At 41.7% G+C, this 19,144-nt stretch overlaps 1 protein-coding gene across 2 annotated transcripts in view; it reads left to right on the plus strand.

The window, feature by feature from the left end:
• Positions 1 to 2,834: 2,834 nt before the first annotated feature.
• The window catches only part of NEDD9 (neural precursor cell expressed, developmentally down-regulated 9), a 108,366-nt gene continuing 92,056 nt past the window's right edge, over positions 2,835 to 19,144 (plus strand). For both annotated transcript variants that reach the window (XM_068931857.1, XM_009677974.2), the window contains exon 1: positions 2,835 to 3,119. The gene's annotated coding sequence lies outside the window, so the exon portion shown is untranslated. The remainder of the gene's footprint in view (positions 3,120 to 19,144) is intronic.

The raw sequence follows: 19,144 nt of genomic DNA on the forward strand, positions 1-19,144 counted from the left end.
CTCAACAACCTGCAACAAAAGCATTCAGTTCTTCCCTTTCGTCTCAAGGTAGCTCTTCATTTCAGCAGGAAGAGGGGTCCTCAGATACATTTCCTTGGATCTACAGTGATATATGTATTGTTTGACTTCTCCAAGAGCATGTATCCACATCCCTTACAGCCAGAAAGGCCATATCCCAAATATTTGAAATTATCGGAAAGAGTTTACAAATCTATGATGAGACCTCTAAGGACTAGGCAAATGCTTTACCTCTTGTAACACAGGGAGAAAACAGCAATCTTCCTGGTGTGGCAGGGATTATTATAGAGAGACTTACATATGCATGCAAGAAGATGACCAGTTTACGCCAGCAAGAGGCACCTTTTGCCAATATGCCAGAGTTTGCACCGACAACTCTGTAGTTTAAAAAAGGTATATTCATCTCATACCTCATTAGAATAAGAGCTCCAGACTATTCAAGTCTGGTCTTGGGTTTTCCAGGGTTTCCAAATGTCTGAGGACCCTTTTCTCCTTCCACCTATCCTGTTCTTTTGAAGGTAATGTGTACCCAAAGCACTAATATGTGGCCACAATTATTTTCTTCATTAAGAAAGTTTTCTGTGGGAATCAAACTTTTTGAACATAGCTCACAGAGGCACTGAGGTACCTCTACAGGCTCTGGTTTACTATCCTACGAGACAGAGCTCCAATAACTGGAGACTTCCTTGATCCTAAAGCTTCAGCTCTGCACCCACTTCAGCCTCAGTAGCCAAATGCAACAAGGATTGTGGTCCAGAAGGTTCAGCCAATACGCCCCACAGCCAGGCCTGCTAACAGGGGTTGAAACTAATGTAAGTAACTTGGGTGCCCATGGCCGTGATTGGAAACTTAGGATCAGACATATGAGCCAGACTGCTGCATCTGTAGAGGTGATAACGTCCAGACCAGGTGCAAGGCAAGCAGCTGGAGACAGCACCCTGCAGTCTGAACTTTGTTCTCAATGGGAATAGCGTGCCTAATCCCTCTTTGTGAACCTGAACATGGAAGTCCACGTATCGCCATCTCCAAAATAAATGAGCAAACAATAGCACTGATGGAGCTAGGAGCTGCAGCCAGCTTGGCCCATGAGGCAGATGACGGAGACGTAATTTCAGAAGAAATATTAGTATGGCTGGCTTCTGGCCAATGAGTACAGAGCCAGGTCTGGTTCCTCCTATCTTAGAAGTGAACACTGGTCTTAGCACAAATGTTCCACAAACAATTTAACATCCTTATGTAGGTGAGCAGCTGATTAGTCTAGACGTCAAAAATATCTGACTTTTGCCACGAATGGAAAAAGCTAAGACTAGCAAACAGGCAGTTTAAATAAAGATAAACAAAACAAACAAACATAAACAGTACTTCACAAGGCGATTAATGAACTCCACATTTTAAAACAGAATAGATTTGGGCATAGACTGGAAGGGTTCTTTGTAGTTTTGAACCACACAGAAATTAATAAGTTTACCTTTTGTACCTTTCATACTGGGAAGCTTTCCAGCAAGTATTCCACTCCATAGTTGCGTGCGTTGCGACTAAAAAGCCAAAGTACAACAAACTAACCTTCTAACCTCTCCTTTTTTCTTGCTAACTTCAGTTTTCTTGCTGATGACCTGTCCCACCCTGGTGCTTCCCACTTTTCCCTCTGCTCAGCTCTTTTGACCTCGGAGATCTGGCTTAATCTTCCCACTCACTGGCAGAGCATTTTGGATCTTGTCTTGACTAACTGCTGTTTCCTCTCAAATTTGACTGTCTCACACCACCACTCTGTCTCTATCCATACCATCCTTTCTCCCCCTTCAGTCGTGCTCCATCATGCAGTGAGTGGAGTTTACAGAGGCCTCATTATGTACTGAAACCACAATAAACTGAGCTCAGTTACTCAGTATTCTTCATAGGACAGATATTAGAGCCTTTCTCCTGAGTTAACTAGATTTTTCCCTGCCTGCCTGACCAGGCTGGTAGGAGCGCAGCACAGTTTTACTGCTTGACCTTTGCTTGACAGCTAGGTTCACTTCAGGCTCTGCAAATAACCATCTGCAGAGCCTACTACCAGCACCTTATTGTATCTGTTGTTCCTCTAGAAATTGCTGACACCACAACTGACTGACACCGCTGTTAGCATAACCAGAACAACTGCAGCAATGTCTCAGAAGAGGCAAGAAGAGGAGTACAACTAACCTCATTCCCTCCTCCTGCCTCCTCTGTTTGTTATTTTTTCCTTTCTGACTGACAGGAATTTTTTCACCAAAGAAAAGGATTTGTACACCTAATCCTACTTTTTCAGTTTGAGGGTTGAGATGAATGGCTAGGCCTTGTCCCAACTCCACACCAACGATGGGTTGCATACTGTCCCTCCATCACTCCCATTCCCTACCCACATGGGAAGGAAATCCTGGTTTGCAGCAACCCTGCTACTCCTTATCTTCATTTTTTCAAAGCAACTCAGGCCCTTGGCTTCTTGATAATTTGAGACAACGGGAGCGAGGGTCCTGAACCACCAAGGTACTTTTTGCTACTCATGATTTTAATCTATTGTCCATGCACAACAGTGCTGCCTTCTGAATCCACGGGCATGCAGAGCTCTGCTGAGCCAGGCAGCCTGCAGCAGTCTCACTTCACACAGCAGAGCTGGGCTGCAGCGTGGAAAATCTGAAGCCCGTGATCTAACTTTCCAGAGGTATAAGCTCTTTTCGGCACTGAAGCAAGAAGGATAGAAATATTTTCAGCAACTGTGACTGCCAAGTAAATAGTCATAATAAATCGAAATCATTAGTCTGAACTGAATCTGGTACCTAAAATGCAGTCACAAATGGCCACTGAATTCTCCTCTGGGCCTTCTTGTTCAAGGAACAGTCGGTCTGAATTTCTGAGAAGTTTGCCAAGCTGAGAGGAAGTGACTAAAGCCGGAAGAAAAACATTTATAGTTTCTCTCTTTTATAAGGAAGAGGAAAGAGATTAAAAATGCACTTTTATGACAAAATCTTCCCTAACTAACGAATGGGCAGACATACTTTTCTCAGGCTGTGTTAACGTTACGGAAGAGTACAGAAATACAAAGGGAAAGGTCGGTGGAGGGGATTAAGAACGACCCTGGCAAGGTAAGTACTACCTGGCTACACTGCCTGTTGCAAGTGTTGACGTTTTTGAGAAGCTCTACTGTCTGACACCTGAGCTTGAACCTGAAAGTCTAGTAACAGTCTGGTCCCTGTTAATGGAGCATTCCTGTATATATTTAGACATGTAGCAGTCTTCCTGATTTTTGAAAAACCCTACCAACTAATTTGATTTTTGTGCTTGCGAAGAGCTAGATTATTTGCCATTTTACTGCCCTATGCTTTTTTACTGAAATAATATTTTCTCTATCGCAACCGACCATTGCAATTCACTTCTTTCAACTATGTGGATGTTATTAAGCTCTTTAATGATGGCTTGTTTCACTAGAAATCAAAGAAGTCCTGCCTCATTTACAAAAGCAAATTGGGAACTTGGCTGGTAGCAGTTAAGTTTATTTGCAGAGTTGCCACTCCTGCCTGAGAATGGGCTAAAACCCATGCGCTTGCTGATAGGAAATACTGGACTATAAACTCTCTGGAGAAAGCCTATCCTTACTCTTATTAAGCACTGCATTAACAAACAGATCATCAGTACTTGGTTATCGTAGCTACTGTATTTGTTAGGCAGGAAGTTTCTCATTTCCTTTTTACTGCTGAACATACAGTGAAATCTGCTGCAGTCAGTCATGAATGCACCAGGACTGGTAATTGTCTCAGCAGTTTTAGGGAATGAGAAAGTTTGAAAACATTTCAAATTCGAGTTTTAAAGGCAAAGGAGATCATTCTTCATGCAAGTTTGAGCACAAGTGTTTTGATTGCCATTCCTATTCATTCCTATGTTTTCTAGCCTATAGACGTTCACATGATTGAATTTGAATTATGTTTTTCTGCTTTATTAAAGTGATTCACAGTAACTGAGGATCATAAAATGATTGCTACTTTGATGGTCTATAGTGTTGGGCACGGTGTATTCTAATGCTGGTGGCATTTGATTTGTTTTAAGCAGCAAGAAAGTTTGGAAAAAAAGCATCTGCAAACATTGTTTGCATAACGACTGCAAAGTTTTTTCAGCGGTATGTGCCCCTTTCTTTCACTTTCTGTAGATGTTCACAACCAATCTGTTATTGTTCACAGAAAAAACACCACAAGTACTCAGGAAACATTACCTAGTGACCTGCAGCACACAGTCTGGCCTCTGAGAAATGCCATTAAGGATGTGATAGGATACGATAACAGAATATGATTTTGGTAACATTATGAGTTATAAGCAGAAAATGAATAATTCTGTCCCCTTTTACCCTATTTCAAGAAATCATTTCCTAAGTTAAAAAAATAAGTTTGAATAAAATGCTCGTAGAGCAAATTCAGTTAAACAATATGCAACGCACTGTGTATTGTTAAAAGGAGGCTAATTCCTTCTACTGCACTGAATAGTTCTCTTGTATTTCTTCTGCAGCAGCAGCAATCAGGCAGAAGGGTTTGTTCAGCAGCACCACCATGCACAGCCTCTTCCCACCTTGTCCCACAGAGCTGTGGGGAGGGAGTCATGGCAGAAATATGGCACTCAGTATCTTAGGCCAGACTCTCAACTGGCCTAAAGCACTGTAGGTGGATGGAGTCCATATCTACCAGCTGCAGTTGAGATAGCCCTCTAAAAACCAGGAAATTACACAGAAAGAGAATTCAGCTCACAGTGCCAAGGCTTCCTCCGAAGCAATGGTGCTTCACAGGGTTAAATATAAAAATTATCCCAGCTACTAAAAGCATCATATGAACAGAAAGCAAAGCTTGATAAAAGATGGACACGGGAGTCTTGTGCTGAGGCTAAACCTCTGGAATACGAAATTTTCTGCTCGCTTCTCAGGAAAAAAACAAAATATATCCTCAAGGCTGGTAATAGTAGTGCATATTTCATCAAATAGGCTACACTGCCTCTTGGAAAGAGCTTTGACTCTCCTTTAGAGCAAGGGGACCACTGTGGCTTAGAGGGCTTTTCTGCACCTGATAGTGGATATAAATGAACTTGCAGGGGTCAAGCTTTGAAGAGTAGTGTGACCCAATACTTCTCAACAAATGTGTTCAAAATTCAGACCTGTGACAGAGCATGATATGGGGAGAGGAATGCAAATTGGGAAGGAGGAATCTGGTGTTTCACGAAAGAAAGGAGATGAGGAAGAGTGAAGCAGTTTGGGGAAGATATGGCAGGGTAAGCGGATGGCAACTGGTGTCATTCATAGAGGGGAAGGGTCAGTGGGTTTTGAGGGTGTGTGGAGAGGAGACTGGGCTGTTTCCAGCTGTGTTGGAAAGAGAGGCCATGAGGATGCAGAAGACTGTGGGAATCTTCAGAAGCTGTTGATCTATGGATAGGTTGGTCTCTCTCTACTCCTCCATCCTATATGCCTTTCCCCTACATCCCCTCATTCTCCTTCCCCCCTCTAACACTCTCCATCAACTCTTCCTGCCAGTCCTCCTACCTGTCATCTTTCCCCAGAAGCAAGTTTTCTTCTTACCACTACCGCATGCCATTAGAACAGCATGGTTTCCCACAGAGAATAACAAACTTCAAGGAGCTATTATATAAAGTTAATGAACTGTTAATTATATAAAGTTAATGAACTAGCACCTGCTAAAGCACTACAACATATACCTTAACATCCTGTGATATATCTAGCCTCTGCTAATGCAAATAGGCAAACCTGCGGACTTTCTCTGCACTACAGAGAGTTTACCCCCATAATCAAGGCAGGTTACTTGATAATGAGAGTTAACACCATTTAACTCTTGTATTAATTGGAATGATATCTTTGATTGTAGGTTGCGAGTTTAAAAAACAATTTTCATTAGCCTTGTCTCACCCAAATTTGCCCTTTTACCACAAAGCATTTTCTGACCGTTGTACTATGCAAGCTTAGAGGCCGGCTTTTTACCAAAAGCAGCATATTTTAAGTAACTATTAGCACTTAAAACGAATTTTAAATTGTACTTTCAAGAACTGATATTGAAAACTATTGTTTTGATTACTTAGTGGAAGCACAATTTGAATGAATCGAATACTATGCAAAGCCATGAATTTGGTATCATGAAGGTACCAAAGGTTTAAGTGTTTGCATAACAAATAGACAGCCACAAACTATTTTTTTTCGGTGAGGTGTACAGAAGGTGTTCCATTCGCTGTTATTTGGTCTGAAGAATCTAGATGGCTGTGCTTAGACCCTCCGACATCCCACACAGGAAGAGATCGATGATTCTCCTCTGTCATTAGCAGAAAAAAGGGAACTAAATAAACCGATTCCCAGAAGTTTTAGCAGGTCAGTATGTTCTAGGGTAAATATAATGATCTTCAATGAATTTTTCTAATCCCTCCGATTTAAAACACAATGGCTGTGTTCATATGGCTCCTGAGGAGCAGGCCAGCAAACAGCCATAGTACAATATGTCCCCTAATTGATCCACCTTGTATTCTTGTTGAAGAGGCTCTCAAGATCCAGTGCAGACATTTTCCCCCGAGATAAGGAGCAACCAGGGATCAAGTTCCAAGAAATATCTGGGTTCTTCCCTCTGCCTAACTGCTCACAGAAATGCCCCTGTCCAGTGCCTGACCCGTACTGGGCTCACTGCATAAAAGGGCACCCAGGCAAGTGCCTGCTGCTGTGCCTCCTACTTATCTTTTATAGAAAATTTAATCTTGGTTTGCAGACCTCCTCGCTTAGTGCAGTCACTTCCTTTGCAGTATCCATATATTCAGCCTGAACAGGGAAAGCTCAAAAGTATTTTGTGGCTCTTGAGGAGCCTCTGGTCACCTGCTGCTAGAGAGAAACTGCAAAGCTCTTCTGGAAGGTGACAAGCAGTGCTAGGGACTCTGAAATATCTGAGGAGAAGGTATTTCTTCACATGGTCATGTTGAGAATTAAAAAAGGGAAAAGGAATCTTATTTTGTATGATCATCCAATTGCAAGAAATGACTCCAGTTACCCTGAATCACAGGTTGAGGGGAGGCTGTCTTGGCTAGCTGCGCTCATCTGCGGTGCATCACCACCTCATTTATTCAAAAGCTTCACATGATGTGTTGAGACACACCATGGCACTGTGCAGGAACCCAGCCATAAGGAAGTATACAGCCATGAAGCATCTGCACTCCCATCCCTCTCTTTACCTGCAGCAACCATCCTCACTCTGGAGTTTTGTTGTACTCGCAAACACATTACTGGCTAGGTCTTGGGTAAAAAGTCCATAGGAAGGACACTGGAAAAAAGCTCATGTTCGGAAATATACATTTTTGACAACAAATAACTGCAAGGAAATCATTTTGAGCAATCTAATCTGGGTATCTGGCCCCCACACGGCAGCAAGCGATGGAGACCAACAGAAAGGGCCTTTGCTACTCCGAATCCAATGCACAGCTTCAAGAAAAGAAACAACTCCATTTTCTTTACACTTCATCTTCCTCTGAAGAACAGTTTATTCTACAAGTGCCATTTCTAGCTGAATTGATGAATTCTTAATGGCTGATAAAAGGTCTCTGAATGATTCATGCAGGACACCTCAGCAGGATTTTCTTTTGTGTCTTCTGCTCTTCTTGCACGGCCTTCTGAAAATGAGACCTTGCTGTGCAACAACAGCTCTAATTATTTCTACTTAGCTTTCTGACTGAAAGTGGCTTGAAAGAGATTTTCTTTTTCTAAGCAGCAATTAAAGAAGCCTTTGTTGAAGAAAAGGAAAGAAAATGTCTAAGCAGATTTTCTACCACAGTATTGGTGCATTTTAACTTCCACAGCCTGGTTCAAATATTCAGTCATCATGCAAGCTCCACTCTTGATGTTGTGTTGGACTGTTCTTTTAAGTATAAGAATGACATAGAGTAAGAAACATCATTTAAGGTGGACTATATCACATATTACTGAGAAGATATGGTGCTTTAGAGAGCCCCTCTGTAAATCCTGTTTTCTCCTCCCTCCAAAATAGTTTGCTGTTGATATACCTAAGTAGCAAACTATGATGTTCCCACAGTAAGTAAACTAATTAAACAGCAAAATGAAAGTGATGCAAAGTGATACAGAGCTACGACTCAAACTCTTCCTGTCACCCCCCTCCCAGTCCCCACAAAATCATTTCTCTCACCCTTGAACATCTTGACCAAAGGCCAGGGTAACTGATGCTCAAGTGGGAGGGAAATTGTACTGTCATTTTATCCCACATGCAGGTAAACAGCTCACTTTGCAGCCTAGCTAGTGCTGTGGTCCATCTCAGCTGAGATGAGAGAAGGGCTCCCTTTTTTCCTTTAAAGTGACAGATATTCTTCAATTCATTTTATAGCTACAAATGACAGTTGTCTAGAGAAACTCTTATGTGAGGAGAAGTTAGGAAGAGAAGAGCCAGCATGGGGGTAGAGGTCTGCAGCTCTGCCCCTCCATTTGATTTGGTCTCTTTTAAAAGTCACCCACTGTGACCCAACATTGATCAAAGTATCTTTGTAGAAACAGTTATCCCAAGGAAGATTTATATAACACACTTGTGCTATAGCTCTCTATTCTTTTTTTTTTTTTTTAATTACTTAGACCCATATAATAACTTTCACAGGCATATCATAGGAGACTGCCAACATTTCAAACATTTCCTTGATGTAGGATGATCACAATTGAAAGGAATGTGAATTTTATTCACAGTCAGTAAGGTTTTGTTTTCCTTAATCCCTGAAACGAAATCACTGGATAATTTTTAGTCTCCAAACTGAATCTTAATTGAGTCTTACTGTCATTTAGGCTACTGCGTGACTCTTCTAACCAAAATATTGAGGTGTCTTTGAGGAAGTACTGAGACAGGAACAACAGTAAACTATTGAAACAGTAACCCTTAGCACTTTTCATTGTTGCGAGTTGGTTATGCAAGAGAGCTTTTCAATACTTGGAAAAATATGATCAAAGTTCCTTTTCAGTATTAAAATTGCTTTATTTGACATGCTCTCAGTCAAACCTATGACCAGTGTAACTGAGCCAGGCTTCCATGGACTAGCAATAAAACTGGTGGTTTGTGTCCCAGGGTGCTATAATTTTACTTTGTGCTGCACACACATTGGGTTTTTTTTCCTACTAACATAAGAATTCAGCCTCTCTCTCAAGAGACGTACAAAACCAAACCAAACCCTTCCTCCCCCAGAACAACTCACTAGCAATTGGATTTCATCTAGGCATCAGCAAACACAGAGCAAATCAAAGCAGAGGTATGGAAAAGACATCATTGCAGTTCAGTTGGTGGTAACTGCGTTACTAAAGTTAGTAGTAGAGATCCTGGCACATGTGGGAAAAATAAGGATATTTTGGTTTCACTTCTAGCAACATAATGTGGGCTTCCTCTGAGCACTGCAGCAGCTAAACTGCAACATTTTGCCCCATGAAGTAGGTCAGGTCCATTTTCAAGTGGAGCAGAGGGCATTTTCTGTCCCCAGTGCCAGGCTCGCCTATAGATGCAAAAGAGCTACAACAGGAGCATCATGTGCAGCCCTCTGTTGCCCTCCCCAGCTAGAAGGGGCCCATGCCAACAGAGCGGAAATGTCCTGCCAAAGAGGGGACTGAGGTAGGAGATGAACAGCCTGTCTCTCTCAGCTCCTCTGTGTCAGCACATCTCCATGGCATCTGTGTTTGGGAATGTCAAGCCAAGCAAGCAAACAGGTTATCAAAACAAAGTTCTCTAGATCTGTCCCATGAAACCAAACAAACATGTGGGCAATGCCATTGCTATGAAAGGAAGGTATGTAAGACCCCGGACCTTAAACTTACTCTATGCTTTGGCTAGCATAGCTGTGAAGACAAAAAACATGGAGAGTGAGGGAAAAACAACCAACCAACCCCCCTCCCCCCATCAAAAATTTCATCCTAAGGCTTCAGTGTAGACAGGCAAACTAACATTAAAAAGTCCTTCTGCTGGTAAAATTAATTCCATTTAGGAAATTAATCTACACTACAAAGGCAAAAAGCTTTTGGTAACATAAACTCTGCTTGCATTAGCTGAATTTGCTATATATCCATTCCAGCAACACTTTAAAGTTTAGGTTAGTTTTTGGGTGTTCAGCCCATATTACAGGTTCACTCTTCCCCACCCAGTTGAAGTTAAAGACTTCTGAGCTTTACAGCACAAATAATTGATACTTTTCAAACTCTGTGTATACAAGACAGAGGAAGGCACAGGGTCAGAAGAACACATGACATGCACCTAATGCTTGGGCAAACATGATACCTTTTGGATGTGGCAGTAGCTTGCATGTAAGTTCAAAATCCTTCCAGTCTCTCTCAAAGTCAAAGCCTACTGAATAAACGTGGGATGTGTAACTCACCGCCTGTGTAAAACAATTAGCTCCATCGTATATGAGCTCACATAACAGGAAGGCCCAACAAAAGGAATTAGGAGACATCTTAAAGTGTATTTGCACTGCAGTCACTTAATCCTGGTCCGCAAGTACCTGAGGCAAGCCTGCTAAGGTAAAAGCACTTACACACCTGGTTTTACTGCACCATCATATTTTACCAATACCAAAGAAAAGAAGTTTCATAAAGCAGCCCATGCTGACCTGCACGGTGGTGAGGAAAGCTCAGTTATGAGAAAGCCAGTTAGCTCTCTACACTGAGTAATAACCCACTATGCCTCCCCTTTATTCAATTCCTGTCTGCTTATCTGGGGGATTAGCCTCCCTATGCCCCTCATTCCTACTTTACCCCCAGCCCACGTCATTCTCCAAAGTGCAATTACTTCATATAAACCGTGTTGAGAAGATAGGTGTGAAGGGAGCTGTGCCTGCTAGCCTGTCCATCAGATTCGCCTGCATGGCTCTTCCATTCACTCCACCGGATATTCCCTGAAGATGTTAGGGAATAGTTTTACAAGCTGTATATGCTGCCTAGCATTTAACTACCTCCTCTTGCATCTGAGTGCAGCCAGATGTCTAGTGTTTCTGTTGCTACTACATCTACGTAGAAAAAAAAGCACAGGACAATGCAATTCTTACTTTGCATGGGTTCAGTCCAGTGCTTTTAGTCGCTGCCAGGTGATTATCGCTGTCCTGCAACCAGGATCCAGATCTTATGGCAGAGCAAGAAGTTCATTCTGGCTTACACCTTCCTATGTATATGCTACATGTGACTAAGTGAATCTGAGGTATGCATGTTGCCAGCCGTGACTACAGTATATCCATTACCTCAGTCTTTAATGTATTTATGCACAGAACTTTTTGTCTTCCTCAGAGAGTAGCAGAAAGGGAATCAAATTTCTCTTCCCATCTGTCTTTCATAACCATAATATGCCAATCTACCTTGCAACCTATAAAATCTCCATCTAGATCAATTTTATACCCCTGAGCTTAGGTATGAACTTGGCTTTTTTTTTTTTTTTTTTTTTTTTTTTAAATTTGGCTGGTTTTATATTCTGCATGATTTATATTCTGATGATATGCCAAATTTGAAATCCAATTGCAAATTGAAATGATAAATATTCAGTGCCTCATAGAAGAGTCATATTGATGTTTATATTCGTATTGGGAAAGGTCCTTTCACTGCTCTGCTGAAAGGCTTTCTTCATCTCAACAACCACAGTTAAAAAGCTTCACCATTTAGTGTTTGGAGTGTTTAAAATCACAACAAAAATCAATAGGAACAACCTGGGAGTGGAACTGTAAAAAATAATTGGTAGTCAGGAAGAAACAGGGCTGTAATTTTGATTTCATCCTTGTTTGTGTTTTGAACAGATTTGAGATGCTGGCCTGAATTCTGGCTTACCCTCTCTCCAGTGGCTTTTATCACTAGAGAAGCATAAAGTATCTGTAAAGCCAGACCTGCCTCAGACACTCATGTTGCTACCAAAGAACCACCACAGCGCCCCTTCTCCTGGGTTTTCTAACGCTATACAGTTCCTGAGTGCAGGACACCCTGCACTTGAGGGACCACAGGCAAGCAGCACTGCATCAGGAAGAGGGGTGCTCTTCCTCTGACTGCTTTAACCTGCACCAGAAACTGAGCTGAGTTAGGACAACTAAACTTCAGTGAACTGGTAGTCACTGGTAGTCAGTAACAGCGTTCCTAGGAGCTTCATACTTAGTTTGTAAGCTAGACGATGACTTTTGTCTGCCCTATAAGTTCTACTTGTGATACTCAGACCAAATCAAGATCTCTACCATTACCAGCAACAATTAAACATTTGATTATTTCCAGGCATTCTGTGTTTTTACTCAAAATTGTTAAAATTATGTGAAGAAAAATCATTCTCTATGCCCAGAGCCACTAAAACTTGTAAAAGCACTTAGCTTGACCTACTCGAAAAATACCAGCCACAGTATTTTACCACACCACTTGTGCCTCATACTCAAAAACTCTTGTTTACCAGGATCCCATCTTTTTAGAAAAGATTCAGTGCTGACTTACAGATTTTGTGTGACAGACCATCCCCACATCCTGAGTTAAGGAGTTAACGGCTGCCACTGTAAGCAAAAGGCATTTTTAGTTGCCTGTTTTCTAATCTGAACTTGTCTGCTTTCAGCATCTAAGCGTTAAAATCTTACTATTCCCTGGAGAGTTCTCTATTATTAAGCATTTCCTTGCTAAAAGGTATTGGTGGAAGAATATCAAATCTCCTTTTAGACAAATTAAATTGACTTACTTTTTCTTGTCTCTGATTAGAGGGCACAGTTCAACCTATGTACCCTTCTGCCAAGCCATTCTCTGCCCATCTGCCAACATCCTTTTAAGAGTGTAAACATCAGAAGCAGACTCAGTATTTCACTGACAGTCTCATTAATGCTGTACACCTGGAAGTATCCCTTCCCTGACTTTTACTCAGCAATCTGCTCTAATCCACGATACTAGCACTTGCTTTCAGGTATACTGTATCATATAGAGAGCACATGTTTAGCTGATCATCCTTCGCAACAACAAGCCTAATCACTGGTTTCCAGTGTGATTTCCCAGTCTACGTGGCGTGACTGCAAAGTACATTTTTGGTCGGCAGGTACCTTGAATTTCAGTAAAGATTTAAATACACACTGTTTAGATAAAATTAGTTTACCAGACAATCCAGATGACCCCGAAGAACAGCTTTGTCCTTGACATTGTCCTTTATGACTTCATCAATGGTTGTCTCATCATTGCCTTTGCCGGCTGAAACTTGGCATTTGCTCTCAAGTCATAAACTAAGTGACTAAATAGCACTGGGCCCAAGAACAGGTCCTTTGGTATATCTGTCAGGAGTGTCCTTTTTGAATGATTCTAGTTTGTAATTGCTTGGAAAGTGTGCCTGTTAGCCAGACTGCACTCCATTTAGTGTCTTACATTAGTCTGGTATTTGTCGTTTTATTTTGAATCAGAATGTCAAGAGGAACAGTCGCATGCCTTCCAGAAACTTCAATATATTTATGTTTAAGTAAATATCAAAACCATTACCTTTATCAGCAAAACAGGAGCTATCTTACAAAAGTTATGTCAAGTATATTTGACAAGACATGGTTTATATAAAAATACATTGACTAGAATCAATTTTATTACCTTTCCTCTAGCTCCTTCCTGATTGCAATTCCACATCAGCCTTCACAAGATTTGCCCCAGAAGTCATGTTCTTACTTATCAGCTTATTACCTCATCTATAATTATTTGAGTCGTCCTTTCCACCTTTGCCTTATTTGACTTAGCTGTCTGGGTTTAGCTTCAATTTTCTTAATGCCCAACTTCATTATTTTCCAATTCTTGGTGCTTTCTGAAATATGAAGAATGTAAGAGTGCACCAATGGTAATACATTTTTCCTCAGACCACAGTAGAAACTTGCAGTCTTGTCTTGGCCATTCTAACTTTCTCCATATGCTGTCCCCTCTGCAGGATTAAAAATAAAATTTCAAAGGAGATTTGGCATGCCCCTCCTTCTCCTCAACGTGCACAACCAGGTTCGCTTTAAAATAAACAAAAAAACCCGAGGCCCCCTCTCACCCCCCAAAAAGTTGAAAACTCAGAACTCTCACCTTTGCCCTTATTTGGCCAGTGGAATGAAAACACTTTCTCTGTAAGTTCAAGTGGAATTTAACACTTCCCATTTCAATGTCCTACTATGTTTATTTAAAGTGATATCCATCACTTCAAACCATGTCATTTTAAATCTTTTTACAGTGCCTAAAAAAAAAAAAAAAAAAAAAAGAGTGCCTCATCTGACAGATTTCTAAACCACTGTAGTACATTTGACTAATAACAAGAGTATAACCCTACTACTATTCTTTCTCAGTTCCTTACTCTGAAAATAGTAATACGGTTACTTCGGGCAAGGGAAGGCAGTAGAAGCATTACAGAAAGAAAAAGGTCCTCTTTCTAAGCATCTCAACTCTTCATTTCTTCTGGCTTGTCCAGGATATAACCTCTCTCTTGCTTTGGAGAGGATGATTTCCACATGATATGACAACCCTGTGGCTCATCCTGAAGGTCCACAGTAGCAAAGGAGACCACCATAGCTGCTGAAAATGACAGAAGGGGAAGCCTGACCTTCAGAAGATGTCAATTTGTGCTTGGTGCATCTCTGGGCATTGCCATTACCCTGGCTTTGCCTTGCTCATGCCTTCTATTTAAAGAAGGCATAAGGCTCTGGTAATTTGGGATTGGCTGCCTATGTAAAGTGATACTGAATGATAGGAATGTCCCAGCCCTGTCCTAGTATGATGATGGATTAGTAAAGACCAGTATCCTAAATTCCAAGGTGGACTCAGCTGCTGTTTCCAGTTACCTAAATGATAAATTTATGCTATCTATAAATTCATCATATATGGGTTAGTACTGCTGCCTCACACTACCTTGTTGCTGCTAAAGTCATGCAACAGGAACTCAGGTGACCTTGCAAATCCAGATGGAGGGTTTTAAAAACTGAATTATTACTTACATGCCACAGGAAAGTAACTGATATGCTGAAGTGTCTTTGACAAATGTATTTTGTCTAGCATTTCATCTGCTCTAAAATTGTGTCTGATTTATCACTTCTGACAAGAAGCAGGATCACTTGTGTGGCAAGCTTTACCCATTAAGGCTGAAAGCAATTTATACCATGTTATTGCTACCTATATTAAAAAGGGGCAAGGGGGAAGAACAGCCACTACCCTTTGCACCAGCTCTAAATGATAAAGATAGATGGTTAGAGAGTGGTATACTTCATGTGGGAAGCACAAGGAAGGGAAAACGCTGGCAAAAACTATGCCATAAGCACATCTGTGCTCAGAGACAGACATCCACTATTTAAGGAGTGGCTCCTTGATGCTCCGCTTTCAAAGTGGAACAAATATTTAGTGTTGGTTCTGAGTACTCTAGCTTTTGACTTTAAAGTAACATGAAACAGTCTTGGAGAAGCATGGAGCCATTTCACCCTGGTTTATTCATTCAGATAAGACCATCCCCAGCCTAACCCTGTAAGCTACCTTCTGGGAGATGACCCACTGCTCCTTGTCTGGCTCTAGAGTCAAAGCCGCAGAGACAACCTCAAAGTTTCCAGAGGCTCTGCAGCACTAGGATTTAAGTGCCATATTTTGCAGATGTCAATACTTAGGAAACTAGGTGAGAGTTAAGGACTTCCTGGAATTAAATGGGAGGCACCAGAAACTGTGATAGAAGACCACAAGGAGGCTTTTAGGAGGGGGACCGGCACAAAATCTTGGTCTCCACTCATCATAAATATGCTTCTTCTCCCACACCCCACTCTAGTATTACTGCCTTGATGAACATGCTCACTTCAAGCAGGAAGAGCAGCAACAACTATCACAAAAGGGGAGCAGCTCAGGAGCAGGGGAAACTTGCATGTAGTCATGCTTTCTAGCATAAAGAAGCGTGTTTATTAAAAAGCAGAAGGCACACCAATCTGCTGGAAGGGATGTCTCTGGTCAAACTCAGAGGAGCAAGGAGAGAGCAGATGGCTGGGGTGTAGAGAAGGTGTCACCTGCAGAAATATAGTGAAGGACATAGCTAGATAAGTGGGGTTTACCCACTTCTAATTTAAGCAGCATGTTTACCTCACCAGCAAAGTGTGCCCGTGAGTGAGCTCACCCACTGTTGTATTTACAGCTCCACTACTGCTTTTGCCCACATGGTAGCCTGCGGCAATGCCAAGTCCAAGCAAGAAGCTGTGAAGGAGAAGCTGTTATCCTGGCCCTTCAAAGTCCAGTCTTCACAACTACCATTTTCTCACTGCAAGGGGTTGTAATTCTTCATACATCCTTAGCTTTTCAAGGTCAGCTTCTCTCCCACTGCTATATCCACTTTTCTTTTTCTTAGTTCCTTTTCATAGTAAGTTTGAGATTTATGTTTTATAGGACTTTTTTTTTTTAAATGGTGGTTAAGGGCCATCAGTCTGAGAAGGTTGATGATAACCACCTATCTGAGAAAAAGTGTCAGTGAAAGCACCAGAGTATTACTATGCAAACCTTTTCCAACCCGGTCTGCACTATGCTCTCACAGCACATCCTCTGGGATGTCCCAGCCATTCTACTGCTGTGCCCCTCATCTCCAAAATACCCCTTCAAAACTTTAAGTTGGAAACTTAAGAGCTTTGATAAAGAATAAAAAAAAAAATTGTAAGCCCACTATTGCAGTGACAGATTGACTTGCTCAGGCTCTGTTCACATCAAGGCCTAGGCTGCAACTGTCCTCACTGAGCCATGGGCACTCAAAACAAAAGTAGCAGAAAGCTAGAGGAGGGAAGGGGAGCAGAGGAAGGGAGGGAAGAGATAAAAAGGGAAAGAATAAAACTAGAGGAGGGAAAGATAAGGGAAATGAAGGAGCAAAGCAACAGGACAGAGAGGAAAGTTCTTGAAAGTGTCCTTTAGGAGGGAGAACAACAGAGGAGACTGCTCCAGCCCTTCCCTCCCCAAACAAACCACTGCAACAGCCTTATATAGACCATCCACCAGCCAGAAGCCCAGCATGCTGAGCGTGGCCCACAGAGCAGGCAACATTACGGGTAACCGGGCACAAATAGCAGTCAGGGGAGGAGAATGGTTTTGGCCTCACCTGGCAATTCCAGGTTGCTGGAAAACCCTCAAAGTATGGGATGCTCATGGTACTGCAGCCAGCTGGAAAAGCCTCACACCCATCACAGGAGAGCTCAAAGATGCTCCACCCTCCTGGCAAGCATTTTTTAGGGGAAAAACACATCCAGCTGTTTCCACCCACTTAGCGGGCTGTAGGAGGGTTTGGCCACAGCTGTTATGGCAGATCACTTCATGTTACATTCTTCAAGGGGGTTGTGCTTCCTCGCTGCAGGGTGAGGATTTCTGAAAAGGTTGGAGGGGGAAAGAGTCACAAGAAGAGAGCAGTGGAGATAGGGTTGGGGGTAGAGCTAAATGAGGTCCAGAACTCAGTTTTCATTTTGTCCATTCCCAGGTAAGTGCTTACACTGTGAACTGCACTTCACTGCATAGCATGTCTCACTTCTCCATACAGCTCTATTCAGAGGCTATCTGTTTTCCTTGAAAATACTTTGTAGTAAGCATCAAAGAAAAAGCAGATACCTAAATTATTATGCAGAAAAGGCCCCTGGTCTGAGTAGTTCCACGCAGAAAGGCTGATTGGATCATATGTCCTTCTCTCCACAAAAAATATTTTTTAAGGTTGTCTATTGAGGGACGGTTTTACTACTGAGTCTAGTAATACACTAGGCTAGAAACAGTCATGCCACATGGGGGAAATATTTTAAACTTTGAAAATCTGGATTTTTGTTTGGAATAATTATTCCAAAAATTGAAATCTTAACAGCAACAAAAAAGTCACGAGGATGCTTAAAAAAGAAAAAAAAATCACTGAAATGATCAAATTATTTGGATTTTTTTTTCAGGGTTTTAGTTAGACAAAATGCCAAACCAAAATTAATTTTGAGCTAGAGTTTTTGTTCTCAAAAATGTCACAAGGAGACTTTAATTAAAAGTCAATCTTCTGAAAATTTTACTGCCAATAGACGTGTTTTGAAATAACTAATTCTAAGCAAAACTGTCAGTTTTAAACAAAGTAATGTTTTTTTAAATTAGAAAAATGATTTTGTGAGAAATATTCCCAAATAACTCTTTAACAGGGCTGTCAAATGCCTTGTAGTCATGTCCTAGGGAAACTATTTTGTAAACTGAAACTTACTGCTCTTGCAAAAGCAGGAAGACCCTCCTCTGACCTCCCTGCTTCCGTTCTTAGGAAAGCACGTTTCAATGACGCAAAAAAATGACTTACCACAATATTTCTTTGAACACAGAATCTCCTCCTCCTTTCCTCTGTCCAACAAAATAATGCTTATATGCAATTGTGAATTCACGACCAGTGACAACGGCTTTCTGCTGGCCTTGAACTTCTATTCACCCCCTGCAGATATCTCAGAGTGTTACCAGGGCCATCAAGCAGGTGCTGCGTCTCAATTTATTAAAGGGTTAATCACTTCTTAGCCCATTTTCCAAATGGGCCATCTGCCTATCCTGTTCATGTCCTCTCCTCCTAGGTTTGAATTCACTATGAAATTTGATGGTGGACTTTGCACTGTTACGCCCCTGCAAGTGCTGTTAGAACTGGCAGGCAGGTGAAAAGAGTAAGGGAAAGGCAGGTTGGAAGTCAGCTCCTACACTTTTTGTTTGTCGGTGACCAGTGGACCAGTTTGTACCTCTTTACCAGCTGCTATTTAACACATGTAGCTTCTATTATCCACAGCACATGCTGGCTTATCTTGTGAGGGCATTAAGGTACATGGAAGCATTCGAGATTATCACAGTTTCTGTCAATTCTTTTGTTAATTCCAGTGCTGCTGACATAATTTAGTTCTGGGACATGCAAGTCACTGACTTTACTGTTTTCCTGAGCCTTTTTGTGTCAGGCTTGCTCACAGATAGAGCAAAAGTCTCACTGCAGGTTACCCTTGGCTGTCCCTTAGGAAAAAGGGACAGGCGTGTTTGGCTCCCTTTGAGGCAGATTGTCCCTATGGAACTAGCAGACTGATCAGGGAAATAAATGGGAAGTGGTGTTTTGATCCATTGACAATCTGTTGCATGTTAAGGACAATCACTTTATACAGGTGCAGCCAGGGCAGTCGACAGGCAACACAT

Source organism: Struthio camelus, chromosome 2 (assembly GCF_040807025.1).
Source record: "Struthio camelus isolate bStrCam1 chromosome 2, bStrCam1.hap1, whole genome shotgun sequence".
NCBI classification, from domain to species: Eukaryota; Metazoa; Chordata; class Aves; order Struthioniformes; family Struthionidae; genus Struthio; species Struthio camelus.